The 7500-nt window shown below is 39.5% G+C and overlaps 1 protein-coding gene across 1 annotated transcript in view; it reads left to right on the plus strand.

Annotated features, from left to right (window-relative positions):
• The window catches only part of LOC123516056, a 170199-nt gene that overhangs the window by 140691 nt on the left and 22008 nt on the right, over positions 1-7500 (plus strand). The window lies entirely within an intron of this gene.

Here is a 7500-nt window from a genome sequence, read left to right on the forward strand (position 1 = left end):
GAGAAAGACATATGCAAATAAAAGAAGAGAAATTTATGATTTTTATGAGTTTCGTGAAGTTTGTTATACATTAGCAAGTCTTGGAATGATGTAATAATTGTATTTAATTGTAATAATAACAATATATAATTGTAGTGATAATAGTAATATTGATATTAATAATAATTAATGATGATAATGATATTAATAATGATAATGATTATAATAATATTTCATTGTTATTACTCTTATTTATTATTATTATTATTATTATTATTATTATTATTATTATTATTATTACTACTACTACTATTGTTATTATTGTTATTGTTATTATTATTATTATTATTATTATTATTATTATTATTATTATTATTATTATTATTTTTATATTTTCATTATTATTGTTATCATTGTTGTTATTATTATTATTATTATTATTATTATTATTATTATTATTATTGTTATTATTATTATTATTATTATTATTATTATTATTATTATTATTATAACTATTATTATTATTATTATAATTATTATTAATCATCATTATCACCATTATTGTTCCTAATTTTATAAAGATTTTTTTATCGAAACTGTATGCCGACAAAGATTAATTATATGCTCTCAGGTAAAAAGGCATTTAATTAAATAGTGAATATCAAATTAATTGATTAAATCTCTTTTATGTAACGCATCCGAGCTAATTGCTTTTACTGTAGTTTGGTGAAAGATGTTTATAATCCACTTTTCGTGTACCTTTGAGTATATAGATAGGGATAATGAGAGAGAGAGAGAGAGAGAGAGAGAGAGAGAGAGAGAGAGAGAGAGAGTAAAATCGTATGTGGGTGTGAGCATAGCTAAACAATGGATACAACATGGATTTTCAAGAAGTTTGGGGTCAGTTAAGGGAATATATATGTGGATAAATGGATCTCTAAGTATGTGCAGATAACTATATATGTGTGTTAGTGGATAGTTGGCTGAGTGCACGTGTGGATATGTCGAGGTAGATGCTTGCGTGAATGGGTGTGGGTGGATGAGTATCTGGATCTGGTTAGTTTGGCAGGTTAAATGGATGTGTTGATATGTGGGTGGATACGAATGTGGATAAGGACTATAAACATGTGGGTGTGTATGTATTTAGAAACAACCTTGCGTGGATGAGTGGATGGATAGGTGTGGTGTTCATATGTGAATGTGGATGATCAGTTTTTTGTACGTAAGTGGGGATAAAAGGGCAACTAAAAATTTTAAAAGGCCCACTTAGTAGCCAGTTCCCTTGCAGGTCTGGTAGAGTTACCCAAAAGACTGGGACAAATGTCTTAATACTTCTCTCTTAAATGAGGTCAAGTCACAGAAAGTTGGGAATTCAGAAACAGGCAGTGAGCGGCAGAGTTAACCAGAGAAAGGTGTGAACGATTGAGAGTAGTGGTTAACTCTTGCATTAGAGAGCTGGACATAGTAAGGGTGAGACGAAGAAGAAAGCCTTGTGTAGGGAGGCCGCACGAGGAGGTGAGTTTGAGTGAGTAAGAGTGCAAAAGCGTGAATGTGGATGAAAGATGATAGTAGTTAGTGTGGATAGAATGGACGGTATGTGGATGGTATTCATTTTTCGATGATTATAATTTGTGAGCGGTGGAGTGTGTGTGTGTGTGTGTGTGTGTGTGTGTGTGTGTGTGTGTGTGTGTGTGTGTGTGTGTTTTGGGGTTAAGGGTGTGGAGAATTTTTTGTGGGAATGAAAAGGATATAGTAGTTAAGTGTGGATGGAAACAGATATGATGTGGATGGTTATAATTTGTGAGCGGTGGAATGTGTGTGTGTGTGTGTGTGTGTGTGTGTGTGTGTGTGTGTGTGTGTGTGTGTGTGTGTGTGTGTGTGTGTGTGTGTTTCTTGTTTTTGATTGTGATAAGGGTGTTCAGAATTTAGTGGGAATGGGAAGGATGCTGGTGGAAGGGGAGCCCACTTGATATTCTCTCCGCCAATCAACGTTGAAGATGCAAATGACTCCACCATTAAAAGCTCATCGTATTAAATTTAATCATTAGAACCGAAGATTAATCCGGAATTTCTTCACTCGCCGTGCATTTTTTATTTCACTTTATTTATCTTTTCATGCATAAATTATCGAACGGTAGATTATGCGTCTTTTTTTTTTTTTTTTTTATCCTGTTTCCACCATCCCCCTTTTTATTTCATTGTTTTTTTTTATATATAATTTCCTTCTCTTTTTTGCGAGTGTGTGCATGTAATTATGTCATTGGTATTGGATTTCACATTACTGCGTGATAAATATGTATATGAGAGTAGCAGTGGTAGTAGCAGTAGTAGTAGCAGCAGTAGTAGCAACAGCAGCATCAGCAACAGCAGTAAAGGTGTTGGATCTCTCTCTCTCTCTCTCTCTCTCTCTCTCTCTCTCTCTCTCTCTCTCTCTCTCTCTCTCTCTCTCTCTCTCTCTCTCTCTCTCTCTCTCTCTCTCTCTCTCTCTCTCTCTCTCTCTCTCTCTCATGGTTGTTATAATTTCGATGGCTCACTAATACTCTTGTCATTTAACTCACTTTGATTATTTTTCATTTCATTGCGTTTGTTCATCCTTTCATATCCATAATTATTCTTATATGTTGTTAACTACTTTACCTCCTCATTACAATTTCTATTTTTTTTTTTCATACTACAGCGATCATTTCCCTCATCTAAATCATTCTCTCTTTGGTCATTTTCCTTAATTCCCACATTCAATTGGTTTCCTCTCACGGTCTCCTCATTCAGACTATTTACCTCGTTTCTATCATCTCCTCCTCCTCCTCCTCCTCCTCCTCCTCCTCCTCCTCCTCCTCCTCCTCCTCCTCCTCCTCTTCTATTCATTCAGACGTAAACTCAAATTCGTCTGTAAACCCCGATTTAGCGCCATGAGACAGGATCGGGTCGGCTTTGTCGGGGCGTGTCGGTCGTAAGCCGATTTTTATTCTAATGACTCCGGGCGGTGAGATAGAGAGAGAGAGAGACCCAAGCGATTGCCGGCCAAGGACAGCGAAGGGTGAGCCGGATAAGCTGCGTTCCCCTAGGCGTCCCTGCAGCCTTCATTCTTCTGTTGGGTGCGTTATCTCCTGTTTTCTATTTCCTTCGCATTCCCCTCCAAATTCGTGGCTGTCATCACCTCTTCCCTTTCTCCTTCATCTCCCTTCCAGTCCTCCTACGTGCTTCCATGTGCCTATACATTTTTTTTTTTTTTTTTTTTATGAAGTAAAACGTTCCTGTTTTTCTTTCATGTATTATATCGTGTTTTATTTCCTTTCACATATACTGTTTTCGTTCCTCATACTTCTTCTCTCCTTTATCCCATAGTTTTACACCAATTATTTTTTCACTTAAATGGAGAAAATAATACGAAAGTCTGCAACTTCCCAGAGCTCCGAGAAAGAACACAAAGGAAGATGCAGAAAGTAAGACCTTTACGTGACAGTCCCTCTATCAAGTCTAGTATATCAAGTTTAGTATATCCGCTTACCTTCTTCATCCAAAGTTTATCTGATCTTTCATTGCGATTCTCCAGTAAAAACCTGATTACCTAATCCTTTCTACTCATTAGCATCATTTGAGAAGCAATTTTCTTTCTATCTCTGTTCAGATTTTTTTTCAACCATTATCAAACTTGTACTCATCACTTCTTGCTTGATCTTGATTGATATTCTCAAGAATTTTATATCAGCCTCCTTGTGTCATCCAAATCCCTCTTTCAGATCCCATAATACAAAAAATAAATAAACTACATATGTACTCGTGAATTTATCAATAATACATCAACCTAACCTAACTTATCCATACAGTTGTCAAATTTATCATTGGTTCATTATTAACATCATTATTGGTTATTCCATTGATCTGCCACATTAATTGATAACTGGCTCCTTCCTATCTCTTAAAAATGAATAAATAGGTTGCATTATGAAACGCAAATCTTTTAATTCTAGTACTACCTTGCTTCTTAATCCTAGAAATCTTGTCAACACCATATTTGTGATATCCTTTATGTCACTTGAATATATCCATCAAATCCTCTTCTACTTGCGCTCACATCTTGTCATATCAAGTTATCAGTTTTTTTTTTTTTTTTTTGTGATCTTCCGCAATCAAATCTTTCCTCAACCTTCTTTTAACATCTTTTTCTTAATTGCTGTGATCTCCAACTTCCCCGTTTCTTTGACTTACAAGGCAAACATGATTCTCTCTCTCTCTCTCTCTCTCTCTCTCTCTCTCTCTCTCTCTCTCTCTCTCTCTCTCTCTCTCTCTCTCTCTCTCTCTCTCTCATTATCCTTTGTCTACAGACGTTTCTTCATCTCTCCATCTGCCTCCCACTCTCCTCGCTCATATCGTCCCTACTTGCATTTCCTACCTTTACTTTTCCATCTTCTCTCTTAACCAGAAGCGAGAATACCTAAGATAACCGGCAACCTCTGGAACACATTTTCTTTAGTTTCCCCTTCAGTTCAACAAATCTCCATGGTCGTTCAGATATTAAAGGCCAAAGGCAATTATTAGTTGTTATCTCAGTACAAAATTGGCGTGTATGTAATTATTTCTCATGTTACTATTAGTGCCCCTTTTAAGAACTTTTCAATTTTGTGTATCGTTCAAGTATGTTCCTTGGAGAAGATATGTGTGGCTTTCCTGCCAGTTAGCTATCGTTGCGCGACACAAGAGGCACTAGATGTCTCTATCCCTTTATTGATTTATCGAGAGAAAGTCTTTCTCCTTAACTATATCGCTGGGAATAGAGAAAAAAAGGAGGAACAGTCAAGAAAAAAAAGTAGATAGAAAATGAAAAAGGCGAAGCAAGAGTGTAAAAAAGTGGGGCATAAATAAAACGAAAGGAAGTAAAGATGGAGAAATGGAGGAAAAGTGAAAGGAGGAGGAAAGGAAGGCGATAGGAAGGAGAGGTGGAAAGGAACAAGGGAGTAGGAGTAGGAGGAGGAAGGAGGAAGGAGGAAGGAGGCATTCGTTTCCCCTAATAACCCAGATATAGAGGGCAGCGCTTCCTGTAATGGTGAAATGTATGGGTGAGGAAGGGAGGAAGGGTAGCATTTGGAAGAGGAGGAGGGGAAGGAGGTGGAAGACAGGGGCGTGGAGAAGGGAAGGACGGTGAGGTGAGTGGAAACGGTGTATAGGACATTGGTGGAGGTAGATGGAGGGTAATTAAGGTAAAGGAGAAGATGGGTGAGAGGCGGAGAGGTGGAGGGAAACTATAGGGAGATGAGACTCGGAACATAACGGAACAGCGAATCGTGAAGGTGAAGAGGGAGGTGCAAAACAAACGGGTGATAATATAAAGAGTAATAAAAATGAGCAGATGGGATGGGTAAGTAGGCAGGACGTGTAAGAGGCCGATTAAGAAATGTCAGGGTGAAGGAAGGACGTGAGAAAATAGAGGTATGGGCTAGATGGTGGTGGTGGTGGCGGTGGTGGTGGTGGCTGGAGTGAGAATAGCGGAACATAAGGAAGGGGAAAAATGTGGCTGTAATTCATTCGTTATGTGAAGTGGCAGGAGGGACCACGACAAGGCGTTATAAGGAAATAATGAAATAAACCAAAAGAAAAAGGAAGCGGTTAAGAAGGTAATGGATGTTGGGCGGGTAAGAGAGAGAGAGAGAGAGAGAGAGAGAGAGAGAGAGAGAGAGAGAGAGAGTTGGGTAAATAATAACAACAAACAGCAGAACAACAAAGATAACAACAAATGTCAAACAACGCCTGTAAACAATGGCGTTGCAACACACACACACACACACACACACACACACACACACACACACACACACACACACACACACACACACACACACACACACACACACACACACACACACACACACACACACACACACACACACACACACACACACACACACACACACACACACACACACACACACACACACACACACACACACACACACACACACACACACACACACACACACACACAAAAGCCATGCTATGCTCTCTTGTTATTCTTATTTATACGACGTTAACTAAAGCTTGCCGGGAGGCGGGGCGGTGTAGTCTGGAGGCGGTATAAAGTCTCTCTCTCTCTCTCTCTCTCTCTCTCTCTCTCTCTCTCTCTCTCTCTCTCTCTCTCTCTCTCTCTCTCTCTCTCTCTCTCTCTCTCTCTCTCTCTCTCTCTCTCTCTCTCTTTTACGCTTCAGAACACCAGCAAGGAAGAACATGCATGGCGTGTTGAGGTCTGAAACACACCAGTAGTTTCAGAGCTTCGCGGAAAACTGAAATGTGTGTGTGTGTGTGTGTGTGTGTGTGTGTGTGTGTGTGTGTGTGTGTGTGTGTGTGTGTGTGTGTGTGTATGTGTGGGTGGGTGTATGTGTGTGTGTGTGTGTGTGGATTACATAATACTGTCTCCAAGTTTATTGTGTCTATTCCGAAAAGTTTTTAATGCAAAGATAACAATTCTCTTTGAAACTTCTTTGTTATCTGAGCTAGGCGAGTGTATTGAAGCCTGCTGTGCCCTTGAGCATTACCCGAAAGCCTTGATATAAGAACATAAGGGAAGCTACAAGAAGCCATCAGGCCTGTGTGTGGTAGCCTCTGAATAAACAATTTTCTCTAATCTCGTTTTAAAGCTCAGATTTAGAAATAAGAACCTGATAGCTAATTTTAGTATATTCATTTACCAATATTCGAAAACCAATACCTTCCTATCTTTTTTTTACTAATCAAAATTTTGTAAACCTAAGGCCGTTATTTTTGCATCCTGCTTACTGGTCACTGCTTCATCCAGTACCAGGGAGCAAGAACATACTTAACGAAGTTCTCCTGCCTCATTGCTTTCTGTACCTTTTTAGTGTGACCACGAGAGGTTCACATCGCCTCCACCTGTAACGTGAACCAAAACCAGTATTCTTGTCTGTCTCTTGTTTTGGTCGGAATGTTATTGTGTTGTGTTAGTTTTACCCTTTCCTCGACACACACACACACACACACACACACACACACACACACACACACACACACACACACACACACACACACACACACACACACACACACACACACACACACACACACACACACACACACACACACACAGAGACACACACACACAGAGAGAGAGAGAGAGAGAGAGAGAGAGAGAGAGAGAGAGAGAGAGAGCGTGTACACTTACATGGAAAAAAAAAAAACATTGTGTGGAGTGGAAGACGGAGTGCACAGCTAACAAAGCGGCGTGTGGCAGGGTGGAAGAAAGGGCCTTTGAAGTTTGTGCGGAACAGGTGGTGCGTTGCGTCTTTGCGAATGGAGAGTAAGGAAGAAACAAGAAGAAGAAAGAAGAAAGAAAAGTAAAAGCAGCCAAGCAAGGCATAGAACAAGGGACCAGTGGCGCCATCTTTATCGCGAGAGAAATAGTCCGTGTTTACAGATTTTCGATGGTCGTAGTGGCGCGGATGGAGGGAAAGAAGGAGGGGGGGAGGGAGGAGGGAGGGGTGGAAGAGGGCCATGCTGTAGAAAACCGTGATC

Source organism: Portunus trituberculatus, chromosome 40, assembly GCF_017591435.1.
Source record: "Portunus trituberculatus isolate SZX2019 chromosome 40, ASM1759143v1, whole genome shotgun sequence".
Lineage (NCBI taxonomy): Eukaryota > Metazoa > Arthropoda > Malacostraca > Decapoda > Portunidae > Portunus > Portunus trituberculatus.